The following is a 21,639-nucleotide window of genomic DNA, read 5'->3' as shown; positions in this document are numbered from 1 at the left end:
TCTAAGGGGTTCCCGGACCTGGCGGCTGGAACCCGCTCGTCCCAACCGCCGCGCCCAGGAGATTCTGCGTGCGCCCGCCGGCGCCCAGTGCGCAGGCGTCGGGCGCTCAGGTCGGCCGTCGAGGCCTGGGAGTGCGAGCGCCGGGTCGTGTCTCGCTCTGGTGGGGGGCGGGGGGACCCCGGCGGGGCAGGTGCGGGGAGGGAGCGGGAGCTGGGGCGCGGGCGGCCGAAACCAAGATTTGCACGGGACCCTCTGTGTGCCTTGCCAGGCCCTGGGGTGAGTGTGTGTGTGAGAGAGTGCGAGACAACGCGAGGTGCTGGTGGAGCGGGAGTCTTCCAGTGGCCGCCGGACGTATGGCTGTGTTTCTGCCTGTGTGTGACTCTTCGTGGGTGTGAGGTGATTTGTACTCGGAGCTGTGTGGGATTGTCTGGTAGAGTCAGAGAACTGTGCTGTTGTGGTTTGCTTGTGAAGGGCCTGTGTACTTCTGGTTTTCTGGCCATAGTTGAGTAACTGATGATGGTTTTTGTGATATAAATATGCTTCTCTTATGCTTGTATTTTAGAGTGTCTGTAGGAGTTCGACTAGCAGACGAGCCCGTGTGCGATTGTGTGAGACAGTGAAAGAAACGATGGTCAAGTTATTTCTTCCCTGAATACTAATTTGATGGTCTGGAAAAGGTAATCAATTTATCTGACGAGTAATTTAGACATGATTTTTCTCTTGGATCAATTATATGTTCTATGAGAAAAGACTGCAAAAATTAATTTAGCTTTTTTTTTTTTTTTTTAAAGAAAGGTCATTTCTAAACCAGTCCGGGGTAAATGCATTTTCGTCTGTCACAGTGTTATCGACAGGCCAGGCTCGGCTTACCCTCACATTAAACAAATGACCTGAAAGTCCAAAAGTTGATGCAAGGATTGGAAGGTTTATTCAGATTCCTGGTACTCAGCTAACCAAGCAAACAAAGAGAAAAGAGGAGCAGTGGGGCCCAGTTTAGCCTAGTCCCAATCGGCAGGGCCAACCTGTTCCATTAACAGTAATTGATAAAAAGCAGTTCTCCCTACTGTTTTCAGCATAAAGAAGAAAAGTATCAACTAGATTTAAATCAGAAAAACAGAGCATAGCCAGGAGCCCTCCAGGGTGGATACAATCCAACCAAACAACAGAAGAGGGCTCAGAAAAATCAGAGAAAGGTAAAGAGAATAAAGCATTGCCTTGTCAGAATTTAGGTCAGGGACTCCGGGAGAGATCTACCAACAGCAGAGACATGGGAGCAAAATAGTCCCAGTGGCCACTTGCTTCTTGCAGCTAGAGTCTTCTCTGGTGTCCAAAGTTTACCAATTTTTGAGTGATTAAATTAGGCTCTCAGATTCCAAAGTCATAGAAATGAACAATGTACCCAACAGTAAAGCAAGCAATGCTGTATTAAAAGAGGAGATAGACTTATGCATAAGGGCGGTAGCAACAGTAACGCTAGCCCCCAGAGGGAAGCTGTTCAGGGTCTTTTATAGGGAAAGGAGTTAAGGGGTGGTAGGCCATCGGTGGAGGTGGTCCATTCTGTTCTTCCTGGTTGCATCATGGGCACATGCTCAGTAGGTCCAAGATGGCAGTGGTGTTCATCATTGTCACCCCAAGAGGGTCATTGTAGCCATCACTTTGATGCTTTGTGCACAGGTGGGAATTCCTAAAGGGGTCTTAAGGCTAATCTGTAACTTTTTCAATTATGGTAAACAAGCCTTGGGGAGGGGTTTTGCAACTCAGTAAATATCTGTTTCCTCTCTTACCTCAGTCTGTTTTGTCAGGGCAGCCCATGGGGTAATCATTTGCCCTGAGGGGTCTCATGACTGAGGAGTGGGAAAGTAACAAAGTGTCCTCTGCAGGAAAAATGGAGTCAATGTGGTTCACAGGCCTAGCCTTACTGTGTTACAGAAGCAGACATCCATTAATTTCTATTATTACAGGGACATTACTGGGTAAGGTTGAGAGGCTGTCTACTAATAAAATGATAAAATTATTTTATATATAAGAAGAGTGAATTTTAGCAGAGTACAGCATTAGTCAGATTTCTTGAATTCTAGGTCAAACACTTGGCGCCATTTTCTCATGAGAAACTATTGGTTCACGGAGAGAAAGGAACTTAAGGCTATAGAGTTTGTTGGTAAGATTGAACTTGTCTTCACTTACTTCAGTTCATTGTGGCCATTTTTGTTTGTTTGTTTTAAATAATCACAAATTTGCGAACTTCCAGCACAGAGAAGATGGAATTGTAATTTCACTACTCCTTCAGAAGGAAAAAAATTTAATAAGCCTTGCTCTGATTTTCAGGACCATATACCAAATGTATGATCTCTTCCCAGTAATGTGACTGGAGTAGCAAGCTTGGTGACTAAGACTGTTAAGTGAATGAACCTGAGTGCATGATCAGGAACAGCTGTATGAAATAAAGATAGTCAAGTGGCCACTGACTTAGAGTGGGTGAAAGTGGATCAAGAATTATGTCAGAGTATGTAAGGGAGATGTAGATTTTTTTTTTTTTTTCCGAAGTGACAAACAAATTTTGTTTTCATTTTTAAAAAAATTTATTTTATGGGCCGGTCCGTTGCTCACTCGGGAGAGTGCGGTGCTGATAACACCAAGGCCCCGGGTTCGGATCCCATATACGGATGGCCGGTTCGCTCACTGGCTGAGCGTGGTGCTGACAACACCAAGTCAAGGGTTAAGATCCCCTTACCGGTCATCTTTTAAAAAAAAAAAAAAAAAAAAAAATTTATTTTATTTATTGAATCAAAATCAATTATAGATATTTTTAGGGTTGAACATTGAGATATGTTGATTAAATCAATATTACTAACATATATATTGTTACAAATTGTAATTATTCTTTATGCCCCTTGTCCAATCTCTCCCCTTCCCTCATTCCCTCCCCCTCCCCCCTCTAATTGCCCTAGATTTCTTCTCTCCTTCTGAAAGAATAATGGTAACTCTGTTAATTTGTTGCCTAGATGATCTGTCCAATGCTGAGATGTGATCGGGTCCCCCAATATTATCATAGAGCAGATGCTTCTTCTGTCACTCTGAAATGGGTTTTGTGGAAAGAGACATCCTCTTCTTTTTTTTGTCTCCGCTGGTGACTCTCCTTGTGTCAATGCACTCCAGTGGTTGGTGGACCATCTGCGTGGTGGTTGTGGCACCTAGCTGCTTTTGCAGCAGCCATGGTTATTGTGGTTGTGGTGGGACAAACATGTGGAGGTGCTGTTTTTGGTATGCTCCTTGGCACTGGCAGTATGCCTGGTTGTGGGGTCTGTTTGGTTCCCTTCTCCATGCCTCTGTTCCCTGTGCAGGTCCCAAGGTGCTGGTGCCATGTGCCTAGTTGTGGGAGAGGGGTCCAGTCCCCTTCTCCATGTCCCAGGTCCCTGGGCGGGCCCCAAGGTGCTGGTGCAGTGTTCCTGGTTGAGGGAGGGCAGTCTGGTCCCCTTCTCCAAGCCCCGGGTATCTGGGCAGGCCCCAAGGTGCTGGCGCCATGTGCCTGGTTGTGGGAAGAGGGTCTGGTCCCCTTATCCATACCTCGGGTACCCAGGTGGGCCTCGAGGTGCTGGCGTTTTGTGCCTGGTGTGGGAGAAGGTTCCAGTCCCTGGCTCCATACCTCAGGTCACTGGGCGGGACCTGAGGCACTGGCGTGGTGTGCCTGGTTGTGGGAGAGAGGTCCGGTCCCCTTCTCCATGCCCTGGGTCCCTGGGTCCCTGGGTGGGCTCTGAGGCACTGGCTTGATGTGCCTGGTTATGGGAGAGAGGTCTGGTCCCCTTCTCCATGCCCTGGGTCCCTGGGTGGGTTCCGAGGTGCTGGCATGTTGTACCTGGTTGTGAGAGAGATGTCCGGTCCCCTTCTCCATGCCCTGGCTCCCTGCGTGGGCTCCGAGGTGCTGGCATGTTGTGCCTGATTGTGGGAGGATGGTCCGGTCCCTGACTCCATACCCCAGGTCCCTGGGTGGGCCGCAAGGCGCTGGCTCAGTGTGCCTGGTTGTGGGAGGGTGGTCTTGTCCCCTTCTCCATGCCCTGGGTCCCTGGGTGGGGCCCAAGGTGCTGGCGTGGTTTGCCTGGTTGTGGAGAGAGGTCCAGTCCCCTTCTCCTTGCCTCGGGTCCCCGGGCAGGCCCCAAGGTGCTGGCTCAGTGTGCCTGGTTGTGGGAGGGTGGTCCGGGCCCCTTCTCCATACCCCAGGTCCCTAGGTGGGCCCCAAGGCGCTGGCTCAGTATGCCTGGTTGTGGGAGGGTGGTCCTGTCCCCTTCTCCATGCCCTGGGTCTCTGGGTGGGGCCTAAGGTGCTGGCGTGGTGTGCCTGGTTGTGGGAGAGAGGTCCATTCCCCTTTTCCTTGCCTTGGGTCCCCAGGCGAGCCCTAAAGCACTGGCGTGGTGTGCCTGGTTGTGGGAGAGAGGACCATTCCCCTTCTCCTTGCGCCAGGTCCCTGGGTGGGCTCCAAGTTGCTGGCATGTTGTGCCTGGTTGTGGGAGAGAGTTCTGGTTCCCAACTCCATACCCTGGGTCCCTGGGTGGGCCCCAAGGTGCTGGCTCAGTGTGCATGTTGTGGGAGAGAGGTCTGGTCCCCTTCTCCATGCCCTGGGTCCCTGGGTGGGACCCAAGGTGCTGGCGTGGTGTGCCTGGTTCTGGGAGAGAGGTCCGTTCCTCTTCTCCATGCCTCTTGTCCCTGGGAAGGCCCTGAAGCTCTGGCACGGTGTGCCTGGTTGTGGGAGAGAGGACCATTCCCCTTCTTGCCCCAGGTCCCTGGGTGGGCTCCGAGGTGTTGGCATGTTGTGCCTGGTTCTGGGAGAGAGATCTGGTCACCTTCTCCCTGCCTCGGGTCCCTGGGCAGGCCCCAAGGTGCTGGCACAGTGTGCCTGGTTGTGGGAGCAGGGTCCAATCCCCTTCTCCATGCTTCAGGTCCCTAGGCTGGCCCTGAGGCACTGGTGCAGTTTGCGTGGAAGTGGGAGTGGGGTCCGGTCCCCAGATCCAAGCCTCCAGGTTCCCAGGCAGGCCCCAAGGTGCTGGTGGTGTGCCTAGGCTGGAACTAATTTTTTGTCCTTTGCTTCTAACACGGGGAACTTCCTGTGGGCACCAGTACTTGAGCTGTGTGGTTGTTTAAATTGCTACTTTGCTGCTGTTTCCCTAGGGAAGGCTTTTTGTGCAGCTCAGGGTTTAATGGCTGATCTTATAGGTACTTCCAGCTCTCCAGAGACCCGGTGGATCTCTGTTCTATAGAATCTCTTATCCAGGCCTGAGTTTTTTCATCAAACTGCACCCCATGCAATTTTGCATTCCTGACCAGTCTCATCTGAGTGGTCCTGTGCTGATTGGAGGGGCAGATCAGCTCTCCTTGCTGTGTCCCAGTGTTCTTCTGGTGGGCCCGTCTCCCCCACCACCCGTGCTCCAAACACTTCCTATGGGATCGGCCCTGTGCGGGTCCCTTGCAATGACTCACCAGCCTCTGAGCGGCTCCCTTTTTTCAGCTTTTCTGGCTCCTCGCGCCTAGGTGGGTCCACATGAACCCTATTAGTGGTCTTGCTGTCCTGGGGGCCACCAAGGCCCCTTTCTCTCCTGCCGCCTCCAAGTAACACCATCTGAAGGGCACAGCTGCAGCTTCTGCCAGCTCCTGCTCCTTGTGCTCAGCAGCTCCAGCCTTAAAGCAGCCGCGGCGTGAAATACTCAGAGCAGCTTTTTCTTTCTCTCATCGTAGTTTCTCCTGCCTTCAAGAACTCTGTAGGTCTCTCCTTCTCTTCCCCTGAGCTCCAGTTGCCCCAGCTTGGCTGATGTTACATTTTTATAGTTGTAAATTGGTTGATTTCTGGAAGAGAGTGATGCTGGGGACCATCTATTCTGCCATCTTGATTTTGTGTCCCACATTTTGTTTTCAAATCGGACAACATGCATTGATGTCAAGCCACATCTGTGTGATTTTGGTTTATCTGTCCTGGCTTTTGAATAGTTATGACGAATGCTTGCAAGAAAAAGGAAGCAATTGTTTAAAAGTCAAGACAGGAATTGTTAACCTGAGGTGAATAGACTCCATGTGGAGGGGCTTCTTATCATATATTAAACTTCTGACAAAATGTGATTTTTTTTGAGAAAGTATAGGCAGTTTATCAGATTCACAGAGAGATACTTTAACCCAAAACGTTAAGATCATTGGAAATACGAACTGCAGAACTGAGGATTTGTTTTAGCATACCACGTGATAAAATTAATATAAAATAGTTTGTATTTTATAGAGGGACACACACCAAACTCCTGTCAGTGGTAACCTTCAGGGCAAGAAGAGAGGACTTAGGGTAAGGAGTGTGTTTTAGTCCGTTTCTGTTCCTTATACTGGAATACCTGAAACTGAGTAATTTATAAAGAAATAAAATTTGTTTCTTACAGTTTTGGAGGCTGGCAAGCCCAAAGTCCAGGGAACACATCTGGTGAGAGCCTTTGTTTTGCTGATGACACTCCACATCGACCCCAGGTAGCAGATGGTGAGAAAGGGCTGAGCAAGAGTGCTAATCTGCTCACTAACTCTCCTTACGAAGCTGTAAGAACCACGCCCATCACTACACATTAAACCATCCACCCATTACTCCATGAATGGATCAACGCATTCACTAGGGCACAGTCCGCACAGTCTAATCACCACTTAACAGGCCCCACTTCTCAAACGGCATAATTGGATTTCCCACCCTCTTAACGGTATACAAGAAGATTCAGTTTCCAATACATGAACTTTTTGGGGACACATTTGACCCATAGCAGACAAAATCCAGCAAAATGTACCTTTTAGGAAGACTGCAGACAGAAAGGAACAATTTTTCATAGGCCTGAGGTACTCGTTTGTTTATGAACTATAATTTTGAGATTTATGTCTTTATGACCCATTTTGACTTTGCAGACCTTTACGGATTAGTTTTGTCTTCAGCCGAGCAACTGGATTCAGCCCTGTGATAGAGGTTGCTCTTAAACAGCATTGGTAAATATGCTCTCTTTCCTGGCACTGGACCATTTTGTTGTGGGTCTTTGTTGATGTTGGCAAATGATTTTGACCTTTTTCCAATAGATTGGGTTTATACCGGTACATATGAATCAGACATTTAATCATGGACCCAGGAGAGTATTCGAAGCATTCTGGTATTTTTAAAATTAAAGTTTCCTAAGTGTTTATTTTGAAAAATGTTAAGGCTACAGGAAAATTAAAAGAATATTATAATATACTCTGTATGTTTTTCACCTAGATTCACCAGTTTTTAACAATTGGCACCATTTACTTAATCTCTGCTTACATGTATTTTTATATTTTTGCTTGTTTATGTTTTGCTCGACATTTATAGGTAAGCTTCAGACATCATAAACTCCACAACTGAGTATTTCAACATGCATGTCTAAGAACAAGAATATTCTGCATAACGTGTATAAAATGAATACACAGAAAATTTACAGTGATTCATAATATTATCAAATATACAGTCCATATTCAAATTGCCCCAGTTATTTCCCAAATGTCTCATACGTGTATTTAAAAAATTGATCCATTATTTCAATCAAGGTCACATATTACATTGGTGGGCCTATCTTTTTAGTTTTGATCTAGAGTAGTATTTCCCTTACCTGTTTTTGTGTTTCACAGTGACATTTTTGAAGAGTTGAAGAGTCTACAACATTTGTCTTATAGAATGTCTAACATTCTGTATTTGTTTGAATGTTCTGTCATGATTAGGTTAAGTTTGAATAGATTTGACACTAATACCATGGGAGGTGGTATGTTCTTATTGTATGACATCAATAAAAATGAAGAGTTAAGTCAAAAATGAGGACATTTGTAAATTTATTATAATATACAGGACTGTGTCTTAGGTACTAAATTACAGAGAGGAAAAGTTATTTTTAGTCTAGCAGGAATGTTGAAGGCCGTACTGACCTGACTTTAACAGAATTTAAAAGTTATTACCAAGTTACAAATTGTATGTTCTGATAAGGTTGAGTTTTTTAGAAAACATTGGCCATTTCTTTTCTGTGAAATGACTACTACAGGCCTTTGCTCATTTTTTTTTATACTATAGAACTTTATAAAAATATTTTGGATGTTTATCCTGTACCAAGTATACGTGATCAAAATATCTTATCCCAGTTTACAGTTTGTCCTTGTATTTTCTAGGGATCTTTTAACGAATAAAAGTTCTCTCTTTAAATGTCTGATTGATTTTCTTTATGGCTTGTACTTTTTTTGTATTTTGTTTAAGAAATCTTTCTCTATCCTAAGGTCATAAACCCATAATATCTTCTTAAAAGTTTATAGTTTTGCCTTTCACAATTTTTTTGTTGTTGTTGTAAGATCCCTTGGAATTGATCTCTATATGTAAGGTGAAGGAGAGAGACAATTTCTGTGTTGTGTGTGTGTGTGCACCACTTGTCCCAGAATTCAAATAGGCCATCATTTTCCCACTTATCAGCAGTCGTACATTAGATTATCATAGGTGTAAGGGACTGTTGGAAGTTCTTTTTTCAATTCTCTTGGTCAGTTTATTATGTCTTGCACTATTTCCCTACTCTTAACATAGTTTTATAGCAATTTTTGGTTTATGATAACACAAATACCAATTTGAGACTTTATTAATCCTCTCCATTACATAGTTCTTTTCCTATTTCTTTTATTTTTTGGTCCTTATTATTTCCTTGCTTTTACATTCTTTGGGTTTATTCTGCCGTTGTTTTCTCACATTTTAAGTTGGATGCTTGAGTAATTAATTTTTACACTTCTAATATAAACTCGTAAGGTTATAACTTTTCCTCTGGGTACTACTTTGGCTACATCCCACAAATTTTGATATAATATATTCCCATCATTCAGTTTTAAATACTTCCTTTAAGTTTCTACTATAATTTATTTTACCCATAAATAATTTAGAACTATATTTCTTAGTCATACAGGTTTTTTCCTAATTATCCTTTGATGACTCATGTCTAACATAAGTGCTCTTGTGGACAGTGAAGATAGTCTTTATAAAACAAAGTTCTTTGAAATTTTTTTGAGATTTGCTTTATGGCTTAATAGGTGTCTAATGTTTTTGAATATTGAGTGTGTCTTTGACAAGAATTTGTCTCCTGCTGTTATTGTGTATAGTATTTTAAAATAGATATCTATTAAGTGTGGTTTGCAATTTTTTGTCCAAACATATAATCTTACTGATTTTGTCTCTTTGATCAATTACTAAAAGAAGTACATAGAATATCCCACTACGTGAGATTATTTTTCTTTGTAGTTTTGTTAATTTTGGTTTGTATTAGTGTATTTTTTTTAGTAACATAAGTTTAGAAATTTAGCTCTTTGAGGAATTGAACATTTCATTATCATTTTAGGTAGTGATCACTGTATAATAATGCTTTTATTTAAAGTCTGTGCTTTATTAGATATTACTATAGCTCCATCAACTTTCTTTTGATTAACATTTTTCCAGATATGTTTTTTATGTCCTCTCATTTTCAGCTATTCTGAATACTTCCTTTAATATATCTCTTAACAAGAGCAGATTTTAGTAAGATTTGCTTATTTAGTCAGAATTTACTGACATATCTGTATTTATTTCTACCATTTGATTTTGTAATGTGGTTTATACATAATTTTTTAATGTTTTCATTTCTTTCCTTCTTAAGATTGGTTTCTGTCCCACCTCTTTTCTGCTACTCTTTGGCAGGATATGCATTCTATTCGCATTATTTTAGTGCTTTTGCTAAAAATTTAACAGGACATACTTAAGTTATCAAACTCTGAACTTAACATTTTTCCTAATGTATTTGTACATGTATTTACATTTAAGGATAATGGAGCTAACATTTCTGTCAGAGAAGGGAGTTACACATATGAAAAGAGACAAAACTGGAATGAACTCAGCGGTTTTAGATTAGAATTGGAGGTATTCATATGAACTCATACTTTCATTATATGTACAAGATATCAAAATAAGTATAGATGTAAATGTGTGTATGCAACATATGTTTGTGTTTATACGTATGTGTTTATATGTGTGTGTTTAGCTTTTTCCACTGAGGTCCTGGGAGAAGTCACACCCCAGTATTGATGAGTACACTAACACTCAGATTTTGTCCTCTAAATACCATTTCCTCCTATAATAAGAACCAGCGCTCTTTGAAGAAATGAGTGATTCCAGTGTTGGGCAGGGCAAATACAAGATGAGCCTGGAACATCTACATGAAAGTAGGAGTGCTCAAAGTGTGATGGGGACCTGTTAAAGGCTGCAGATGCCAGATAGAAGGGGCACCCACTTGCCAAGTCTGGGACAAACTGACCATTAAGATAAATAATAGTAGTAGTAGATTACAAGCCTTTGAATGAAATAGGAAATCATAAATCCGTATTGGTATAAATTAATAAACTGAAAGTTTGATGAAGAATGGGATATTTACATAGCCTCCAACTACCTTCCCATAAAATTCTTATTAATTACAAAAGAAAGAAGAGTAGTTTTACAGTGGAGAGGCCTGGCAGGTACACCGAGTTAATTGATCAAAAAGAATATTACCAGAAATGGGGCAGGTTTTTATCATGTGCCTCGTGAAAGGCCCTGAGAAGAATGCAGTATCCCCTCCGTGGCATTCCTTCCCAAATGCATAATCTGATCATGAGGAAACATCAGAGAAAACCAAATTGGAGGGACATTCTTCAAAGACTGGCTTATCATCATCAAAAGTCTCAAGGTTTTAAAAGTCAGGGTAAGACCAACTGTTCAGACTAAAGGAGATTAAAGAGACATGACATCTAAAGGCAATGTGTGATTCTGAACTGGATCCTTTAGTACAAAAGACAATATTAGCACACTTTGTGAAACTTGAGTGCGATCTGATATAGATTGCGGTAGTATATTAATGTAAATTTCTTGAGTTTGGTGACTGTATGTGGTAATTGTATAGTACCCATGTCCTGTTTGTAGGAAATACACAGTGTATTCAGGTGTCATGTGGCATTAGGTCAGCAATTTACTCTCAACTGGTTCAGGAAAAAAAGTTCCTTGTATTATACTTGCAACTTTTCTGTAAGTTTGAGGATGGATGGTTGGATGGATGATGGATAGAAAGAAAACAAAAGTATGGAGTGATCTTTAAAAATACCTTCTGAATTATGCTTTTAATTTTAAAATCTTTTTCAAAATCCGCACTGAAGCTCCATAGGATTTTGTCACTCATTCTTGCACATATTGGTGCCTCCAAACAGTGTGGTTATTCTTGGCTTTTTGATAGATTTAAAAAATTTTTCCCCTACAAGGTAATTGATCATTTCTACCTGGAGATTTCTGGCCAAACTTGTTTGGAGATCCTGGGCAAGACTTTTTTCATGGTTCATTTTTTTGTCCATCCCCCAGGTTGGCCACCTCAGGATTGTACTGTCTCCCAGGAAGAAGAAGAAATGACCAAGTCCCATGTGAGTTTTAAATGATATGCTTATTTTACTCTCTTATTCTGCAACGGAGATGAAGTAGATCATAATAATCTTGATAAGAAGATGGAAAACTCTTAAGTAGACAAAAGTCAGTCAGGAAAAATGTTTTAAAAGATTAAGACTAGGAGAAAATTGCGATTAGAACATGCAGAAATATGAGTATGTTCGTTTACAATTGGGCTTCATATTTGAATCTGACCTTCACAGGAAAAGCAAATTAGGACATAATTAAAATTAACAAAACTCATTACATAGTTTACTCTGTCTTTCACGAAAAAACCCATTAGTTTGTAAGAGAAAATAAGAGATTTTCACGGGCACAGAGTGAAATGCTTTGACAAAGTTTTGAAGTTGTGGTCCACAGCTCTTTCCACACCTTCTTTACTCTGGTCTCCAAAAATGAGGTGTTCCTCTTCTTAAGAATAATGTCTTCTCTGTTCTTAATCCCATGTTTCCTATGGCTTCTAGAACCTTTCTCCATCAGTTAATATTTATACTGAAATATTAAATAGTTCTTTCTTTGCTGCCTCATTCCCCTCTTTTTACTTCCCTCATTCTTCACATCCTGAGGAGAAAACAAACAACAAACTATTCTTTTGTCTGTGTGTCTAAGTTAGTTACTTGTGATAATGTAGACGTTAAAAGCACAGACCTTGGAGGTAAGAACATGTAGATTTCAATCCTGGCTCCACCACTTTCTAACTGTGTGATCATGAGCAAGTGACAGTTACTTAAACTGTCAGTGCCTCAGTTTTATCACCTACAAATAAGGCTAAATCTTTAGGTGGTCATTTTTGGAAAATTGAGTTGTATGTAAGTTGCTCAGAGCAGTGATTGGTACCATTAAGTGTTTAATTAATGTTTGCCTCATTTCTCAGAAACAGTACTTATGACTCAGGTCTTGGCGATTTCTTTCTGTTTCATCCTATTTGCATTATTTGTGTAAGAAAGTCCTCAAAGTGTAGAATATGTGGATGGCTCCATTTCTTATTACATTACAAATAAGATGTTTCTTCTTATTTCCACTTTCTTTTGGAAATTGTGCTTTTGGGTTTTTCTTGTTGTTTTGTCTTATGAGAGAAGTTAAAAGCTGGTCTTCATGACTCTTGTTTTTAAGACATCTGGAATATTTCCTTGGCTTCATTGTATTGTTTTCTCTTAATGCTAATAAAAAGAATCTGACAATTTAAAAACAATTTCCATTAATGAATTATTTTTCTTTGCCTGTTTCTTAAGTGGTGCTTGTCCCTAGAAATTTGTCGGTGTTCTCCCTTCTCCCCTTCTGCATAGTCTCAGTGAATTGTCACTTCCCACTTCGATGGCTTCAGCTACTGTTATAGACTGATGATTATCAAATTACACATTTTTAATCCAATCCCTAATTGAACTCCTGATTAACATATTTAATGGTCTGATGGATATCTTTAACTGGTTGTTTTATAGAAAACTTGAATTTTACATGTACAAAACTTCACTCTTATCTCCCTTCTGCCACCTTCTGCCTCCAACACCCTTTGCCATGTATACTGTCCCAGTTAATGACATAACCATCTCTTCGACAATTCCATCTGTGTCATTTCCCAGTATAAGATCTCCTTCACATACAGTAGTTGATAAACCTTTAAGTTACCTGAAACAATGAGTAAACCTGTAGTTAGAGAAAATATTCTATGTGATTTATTCTATCCGAGAATACAAAATAAAGCTAGATAAATATTGGGCACCTATATAGCTTTTCATGAATCCTGACTGCTGAACGCTTTCAGAAGCTGTCACCCAGTGTTCTCAAATTGATTATCATGCAGACTTCTTTGCATTTTATTTAGGTGTTTGTTGTTCCACACTCCTTGTGAATTCTCCTCTCTCTAAACCTTTGCTTTTGTCCTTTCTGGGGATTGGCCCCTATTCTGTATTACACCTCATATTTTCCGACTTAAATTCCTCAACTCTTTGGAATGTAAACTTATTGCTTCACGTAGAATGTTCTTTTTTTTCTTTTGCGCCCTCAGTGTGTCCAACATAGAGATGTATTTTTCAACAGTTTAATGCGTCTTATTTTTTTCAAACTTTGATCTTATTTTCCAAGTCTTTTAAGTTGCTAGAGATTAGAAACATAAATAATTCATTTCTATGTACCCAGGATTAGCATAATGACTAGTCCTAAATAGCACGGAAACTGTATCGCAGATCATTCATTCAGTTGCTGGAAGACTGAAAGAGAGTCTGTAGTACAGAACAAGTAGCAGAAATTCTTCATTCAATTTTTTTCCGCAAAAAGGTAAAACTAGATGTTTAATATGTACCCTATATTAAATATCATTTTTTAAAAGTTCTTGGATTACACAGATGTATACATTTGTCAAAAGTATAAAGATTGGTGCATTTTACTGATTGCGAATTTTACCTAAAAAAGGTAAACAAATATTATACTCTAGTTAATGATTGCATTCTGAACTACACTAGAGGTAAGTGTAATGACATTTGCGATTTACTTTGAAATGCACAGAAAAGTAAGATGGATTGATGGATGGATAAAAGGATGTATAGATGTGTGATAAACCAAGTAGAGTAAAAGGTGAATGATAGATCCTAGGTGGTGGGTATACAGGTTTTCACTGCAATTCCTTTAAATTTTCTGTGTGTTAGAAAAATTTCATGGTTAAGTATTAGGGAAGTGGGGATGGATTTTTATTTTTATTTTTTAAAATAAATTTATTGTGTATCTTTAGAGTATATAACATGATGTTATAAGATGTTATAACATATATGCTATAATATATATATTATTATATATATAGTTATTATATATGTTATAATATATATATAGTGAAATGGTTATTATAGTAGAACAGGTTAACATAATATACATCATCTCACTTAGTGACCCATCTGCTTAGTGTTATCAGCACCACTCTCTAACCAACTAAATTCCTTTAGCAAAGAACCTGAATACAATACACTATTATTAACTATAGTTCTCATGTTGCGCATTAGAGCTTTCAACTTGTTCATCCTATATATTTGCTACTTCGTGTCTTTTACCTAAATCTTCCAATTTCGTCTCCCCAAACCCCACCCTGGTAACCACTGTTTTATTCTCTGTATATATATATTTGGTCTTTTGTTTGTTTGTTTGTTTGCTTTAGATTCCACATATAAGTGAGATCATGAAATATTTTACTTCCTGTGTCTGTCTTATTTCAATTAGCATAATGTCCTCCAGGTTCCTCCATGTTATGGCATAAGGCAGGATCTCCCACTTTTTCCAGGCTGAATAATATTCCATTGCATACATATACCACAGTTTCTTCATCCGTCTGTTGATGGACACCTATGTTGTTTCCCTCTTGGCTATTGAGAGTAGTACTGCCGTGAACATGGGAGTGCCGATATCTTTATGTGGTGGAGATTTCATTTTCTTTGGGTACATACCAAGAAGGGGGATTTCTGGGTCTTATGGTAGTTCTAGTTCTAATTTCTTTCGGAATCTCCACATTCTTTTCCATAATGGATGCACCAATCTACATTTCCATCAACTGTGTGCAAGAGCTCCCTTTTCTCCACATCCTCATCAACACTTGTTATCTCTTGTCTTTTTGATAATAGCTTTTCTAACATATATGAGGTGGTATCTCACAGTGGTTTTGATTTGCATTTCCCTGATGATTAGTGATATTGGGCACCTTTTCATGTACCTGTTGGCCATTTTTATGTCATCTTTAGAGAAAAGTCTATTCTAGTACTTTGCACATCTGGTTATATGTTTCCTTTCTATTGAGTTACATAAGTTACTTATCAATTTTGGATATTAACCCCTTATCTGATATATAGTTTGGACATATTTTTTCTGAGTCTGTATGTTGCCTTTTCATTTTGTTGATTTTTTTTTTTTTTTTTTTACTGTGCAGTAGGTTTTTACTTTGATGTAGTCCCATTTACTTATTTTTGCTTTAGTAGCCTCAACTTTTGCTGTGATATCCAAGAAATCACTGCCAAGGCCAATGTCAAGGAGTTTTTCCCCTACGTTTTCTTCTAGGAGTTTATGGTTTTAGGTCTTATGTTTTGAGTTTATTTTTGTGTGTGGTATAAGATAAGGGTCTGGTTTTAATTTTGATCATGTGGAAATCCAGTTTTCCCTGACCATTATTGAAGAGACTATCTGCAGTGGATTTAATTATATCTCCCCAAAACTCACTGAAGCTTGAATTGTGTCCCTTAAGTTTTATGTATTAGAAATTTGGTCCCCACTGTGACTGTTAAGAAGGTGGGAAATCCTATTATGGTAATTGTAGGACCATGCCATAGTGAATGGATTAAAAATGGTGGTCAGGGGCATGGTTCTGAGACCTTTCAAAGAAGAGATAGGAGATTCTGTCTTTTCTCTATCCTCTGACATCTTGCAATGTGAGACCCCTAGGTAACTGTTGCCACCACCAGATGGACTTTGGACTTCCCAGCCTCAGAAACTGTAAACAATAAATTTTGTTTTTCTTTGTAAGTTATGTAGTTTCAGATGTCTTGTTAAAAGCAACAGAAATGGACTAATACACTATCATTTCTCCATTGTGTCTTTTTGGTGCCCCTGTTGAAAATTAATTGACCATATATGTTTGGATTTACTTATTGGCTCTCTATTCTGTTCCACTGGCCTATGTGTCTGTTTTCAATACCATACTGTTTTGACTACTATGCCTTTGTAATGTAATTTGAAATCAGAAAGTGTGGTGCTCTGATTTTTTTTTTTTTTTTCTCCCTCACAATTGCTTTGACTATTCAGGTCTTTTTGTGGTTACATACAAATTTTAGTACTGTTTTTTCTATTTCTTCAAAGAATTCCATTAGGATTTTGATAGGGATTGACTCTAAATATTGCTTTAGGTGGTATGTGCATGTTAACAGTATTAATTCTTCTGGTCCGTGAGTATGGACCATCTTTTCATTTATTCATGTCGCCTTCAATTTCTTTCATCAGTGTTTTACAGTTTTCAGAGTACATGTCTATCACCTTCTTGTTTAAATTTATTTCCAAGTTTGTTTGTTTTTTTCATGCTATTGTAAATAGAATTGTTTTCTTGGTTTCTTTTTCAGCTAGGTCATTATTTATTTATAGAAATGACTTGGATTTTTGTATGTAGAATTTTATGTCATGTAGCTTTTACTAAATTTGTTTATTAGATCTAACATTTTTTGTGTGGAGTCTTTGGGGTTTTCTACATATAGGATCATGTCACCTTTAAATAGAGTTAATTTTACTTCTTCCTTTCCAATTCAGATACCTTTTATTTCTTTTTCTGTGCAATTGCTCTTGATAGTACTTCAGTGCTATGTTGAATACAAGTGGAGAGAGTGGGCATCCTTGCCTTGTATTGGATCTTAGAAGAAAAACTTTCAGTTTCTCCCCTTTGATTATTATAATAGCTGTGGGTTTTCATTATTGGCCTTTATAATGTTGAGGGATCTTCCTTCTATAACTAAACGATTAGAAGTTTTTATCAAGAAAGGACGTTGAACTTTGTTGAATGCTTTTGCTGCATCAATTGAAATGATGATGTGGTTTTAATTTTTTAGAGTAAGTGGTGTATTACCTTGATTGACTTGTGTGTGTTTAGCTAGCCTTTCATGCCAGAGATAAATCCCACTTGATCATAATGTATAATCTTTTTGATGTGTTGTTGAATTAGATTTGCTCTAAAATTTTTTTGAGGATTTTTGCATCATTGTTCATTGGAGATTTTGGCTTCTAGTTGTGTTTACTTGTGGGGTTTGTGTGGCTTAGGTATCAAGGTGATGCTAGCCTTGTAAAATGTCTTAGGAACTCTATGTTTTCTAAGAGCATAAGAAGTATTGCTTTTTTTTCAAAGTTTGGTAGATTTCAGCTTTTGTTTGTTGGAAGATTTTTAATTACTACTTAAATCTTTTTATTTGTTTTTGGTCTGTTCAGGCTTTCTATTTTTTCCTGATTCAACCTTAGTAGTTTATGTTTTTCTAGGAATTTATCCATTTCATCTCAGTTATCAAATCTCTTGGCATATAATTGTTCATAATATTCCCTTATGATCCTTTTTATTTCTCATCAGTCAAAATGGAATTTTTCTTTGTCTCCTGAGACAAATAAAGTACAGTTGCTCCCCAACTTAATGATAGTTCAACTTACAATTTTTCAACATTGTTTTTTGTGTGGCTGGCAGGTACATGGATCCAAACCCTTGACCTTAGTGTTACAGCACCATACTGTAAGCAAATACGGTTGGTTACAGCTACCAAGCAGCCAGTCTTGATCCTTTTTATTTCTGAGGTGTCTGTGTAATGTCTCCACTTTCATTTCCGATTTTTGTGTATTTGAGTGTTCTCTCTTTTTTTCTTAGTCTAGCTAAGGGTTTATCAATTTTGTTTATTTTTTCAAAAAACCAACTCAGTCATATTTTATTTTTTTCTATGGTTTTTCAGTTTTCTGTTTGATTTATGTCTAGTTCTCATCTTTATTATTTCCTTCCCTCCACTAACTTTAGGTTTAGTTTGTTCTTCTGTTTCTAGCTCCTTGTCACATATTAGGCTATTTGAGCTCTTTCTTGTTTTTTAATATACATATATGTTACCATTACTTTCTTCCTGCAACTGCTTTTACTACATCCCACAGGCTGTATTTCATTGTTGTTTGTCTTAACATATTGTTTAATTTCCCTTTTGATTTTGTCTTCATCCACTGTTTGTTCAGGAGCATGTTGTTTAATTTCCACATATTTTTAAGTTTTTCAAAATTCTTTCTGTTGTTGAATTCTAGTTTCATACTATTGTGGTTATAAACAATTCTTGCTGTGATTTTGAACTTAAATTTGTTAAAACTTGTTTTGTGGCCTTCCATGTGGTCTATCCTGGAGAATGTTCCATGTACACTAGAGAAGAATGTGTATTCTACTCTTGTTGGATGAAAAGTTCTATATATATTTGATGGGTCCATTTTGTCTAAAGTATAGTTGAATTTCAGTATTTCCTTATTAATTTTCTATCTGGTTGATCTGTCCATTGAGGAAAGAACTGTATCAAAGTACCCTACTATTATTGTATTGCCATCTATTTCTCCCTTCACATACATTAATACTTGCTTTATATATTTAGGTGCTCTGATGTTGGGTGCATTTATATTTACAATTGTTATTTCCTCATGTTGAACTGAGCCTTTTATCCTTAAATAAATGACCTTCTTTGTCTCTTGTGAAACTTTTTGACTTGAAGTGTATTTTATCTGATGTATGTATGGTCACTCCTGCACTCTTTTGCTTACCATTTGTATAGTATATCTTCTTCGATCCTTCTACTTTCAGCCTATGTGTGCCCTTCAGGCTACAGTGGGTCTCTTGTAGACAGCATATAGTTGGAGCTTGTATTTTTAATCCATTCAGCTACTTTATGCCTTTTGATTGGAGAATTTAATCCATTGAGATTCAAAGTAATTCCTGACAGGTAAGGACTTACTATTGTCATTTTATTCATTGTTTCCTGGTTGTTTTGTAGGTCTTCTGTCTTTTCTTCCTCTTGTTGTTTATCTTTGCAATTTGGTGATTTTCTCTAGTGATTAATTATGATTCCTTTCTCTTTATTGTTTATATATCTGCTAATAATATTTTCTTTGGGTTCATCATGAGGCTTTATAAATCATCTTATAGTTATAATAGACTATTTTACACCAGTAACAACTTGTTGTTAACTAATAAGTTGTATACAAAAACTCTAGAGTTTTACCCTACCCCCACTATTGATATTTTTGCTGTCACAATTTAAATCTTTTTATATTGTTTATTTCTTAACAAATTATTGTGGCTCTCATTGTTTTTGACTGTGTTGTTGACTTTTAATCTTCTATATTAATGATGTGTATGAATTACAGAACATCATACAGTACTGGAGTAATTTGGATTTTACTGTATATTTGCCTTTAGCAGTGAATTTTATACTTTTATGTGTTTTTATGTTAGTAAATAGCATCCTTTTGTTTCTACTTGATGGTCTACCTTATGCATTTCTTATAAGACAGGTGTGATGATGGGTTTCCTCACCTTTTGCCTGTCTGGGAAAGACTTTATTTCTCCATCTTAATGGAAGGAGAGCTGTGCTGTGCATAGTCTTCTTGGCTGGCAATTCTTTGTTTTAGCACTTTGAATATATTATTCCATTGTCTTTGGCCTGCAAAGTTTTTACTAAGAAATTGCTGATAGTCTGATTGGGCATTCCCTTATATGTGACTTGATTCTTTTCTTTTGCTGGTTGTAAAATGTTCTCTTTGTCTTTTGACAGTTTAATTATAATACACCTCAGGAGGACCTCCTTGGAATATGTTTGAAACCTTTGTGCTTTCTGAATCTGGATGTCAATATATCTTACAAGACTTGGGAAGTGTTCAGCAATTCTTTTATTAAATAAGCCTTCCATCCCATGTTTGTCTCTGTCTTTCTGGAACTACTATAATGTAAATTTTTGTTTGAATAATGGTGTTCCATAATCTTGTAGGCTGTCATCACTCTTCTTTATACATTTTTTCCCTCTGAATGGGTAACTTCAAAAGGCCTATCCAAGTTCAGAGATTCTTTCTTCTGCCCAATCTAGTCTGCTATTGAAGCTCTCTATTGCAATTTACCTTTCATTCATTGAGTTCTTCAACTCTAAGATTTCTGTTTGGTTTTTTTTTTTTTTTTTCTTTTTTTCTTTTTGATATCTCTCTTCACTGAATTCCTAGTTCTGTTTATGAATTTTGCTCCTGATTTTGTTGAATTGCCTATTCTCTTGTATCTTGTTCCATTTTTTAAAACATCATTATTTTGAATTCATTTTCAGGCAATTCAGTGATCACCAGTTACGGAGCCAATATCCTGGGATTTGGGGTTCAGATTCCCTCTCTGAGACAAGGTTGTATGCAGACTGCCCTTAAAGATGGGGTTGTGACTGTGAGGCACTCCCCAGTAGCTTGGGCCTAAGAGGCCAAGTTGTAGATGTTACTCTGATCCCGGGGGCAGAACAAAGCTCTGCCATTGCTCCAGGTAATGAGGGATACTCTGGGTGTGATCCCAGAAGCAGAGCACAGCTGTATTTGGGGAATCAGAATCACTAGGGCACAGGGGCTACTCAGGCCCTAGGAGATAAGGCAGTGATGACTCTGGACCCTGGATGGTGGGACATGGTGTTATGCCAGACTCTGTGAAGCAAGTCCAGTGGCAGCAAGGACTCCAGAGTGGCATAGCACTGCAGTTGATTGGGCTCTGGTGGCAGGGAGCAGCATAGTGATGAATCCAATTTCCAGAGAGTTTGATGTCTCAGCAGCTCAGACTCTAAGGAGCTAGTCCAGTTCCAGGGAGGCAGAGTACTACAGTTATTTCGCTTGTAAGATGAGGTATCTCAGCTCAGCCAATGCTCTTTCCCTGGGACATGGATTGTCACATCAGCTCAACCCTGGGAAGTGTAGCTACTCAGCCCAGCCAAAGCACCCATTCTCTGAGGGGAGATACAACGCTTTAGTGCAGGCCTGGGGAGCGTGACTGCTCGGGGCAGCGAGGGCACCATTTTGCTGGGAGGTGGTGGTCCACTTCAGGTCAGGCCCTGAGGGGAAGAGCACAACAGCAGCTAGCAGCAGTAGATGGAGCAGCTCTGCAGCAGCTTGGCCCCATGGGGTACGGTGAATCAGCAGCTTAGTTTGGTGAGGGTGGGCCTCCTGGTCGGGGCAGTTCAGCGGTGACAAAGCCTCAGGGATGGAAAGGTGCTGTCTGTGGCTGTTTCCGAGATAGTGCAGCACAGTAGCCATCCAGGCAATGGAGTCAGGGTACAATGTTGGCTCCTTCTGTGGAGGAAGTGCAGCTGCATAGACTCCAGGCAGTTCCCCCAGGTTGGCTTAGTTCTTATGACGACTGCAGGAGTTCCCAGTGGTGAGGACTATATGGATCCCAGGTAGTGAGGGGCTACAGAGGACATAGGTCCTTTCCCTTGGTTTTTCTCCGCAGGGTGATTTCCCTCCTGGTTCTGAGCTGATTTCAACTGGGGCATAAGGTGGCAGAGGTGAAATTTTCCTTCTGTTCTCTATTTTCTCATCTGAGTTTCTGTGCTGTACAAGATTTCTGCTACTCCTTTGATGTGCTCCAGTGCTCTCCTTTAGTTATATTCATCACATGTAGTTATTAGGCTGAT

General features: G+C 39.5%; 1 long non-coding RNA gene across 1 annotated transcript; it reads left to right on the top strand.

Moving 5' to 3' along the window:
• Window positions 1-10: 10 nt before the first annotated feature.
• Window positions 11-6,491, top strand: LOC134388673 (uncharacterized). The gene is made up of 3 exons (XR_010024644.1): window positions 11-110; window positions 563-677; window positions 6,408-6,491. It is a non-coding gene; the product is annotated as an uncharacterized LOC134388673 (long non-coding RNA).
• Window positions 6,492-21,639: the final 15,148 nt, after the last annotated feature.

This window comes from Cynocephalus volans, chromosome 10 (assembly GCF_027409185.1).
Source record: "Cynocephalus volans isolate mCynVol1 chromosome 10, mCynVol1.pri, whole genome shotgun sequence".
NCBI classification, from domain to species: Eukaryota; Metazoa; Chordata; class Mammalia; order Dermoptera; family Cynocephalidae; genus Cynocephalus; species Cynocephalus volans.
This window is presented reverse-complemented; position numbering and strand designations above follow the sequence as displayed.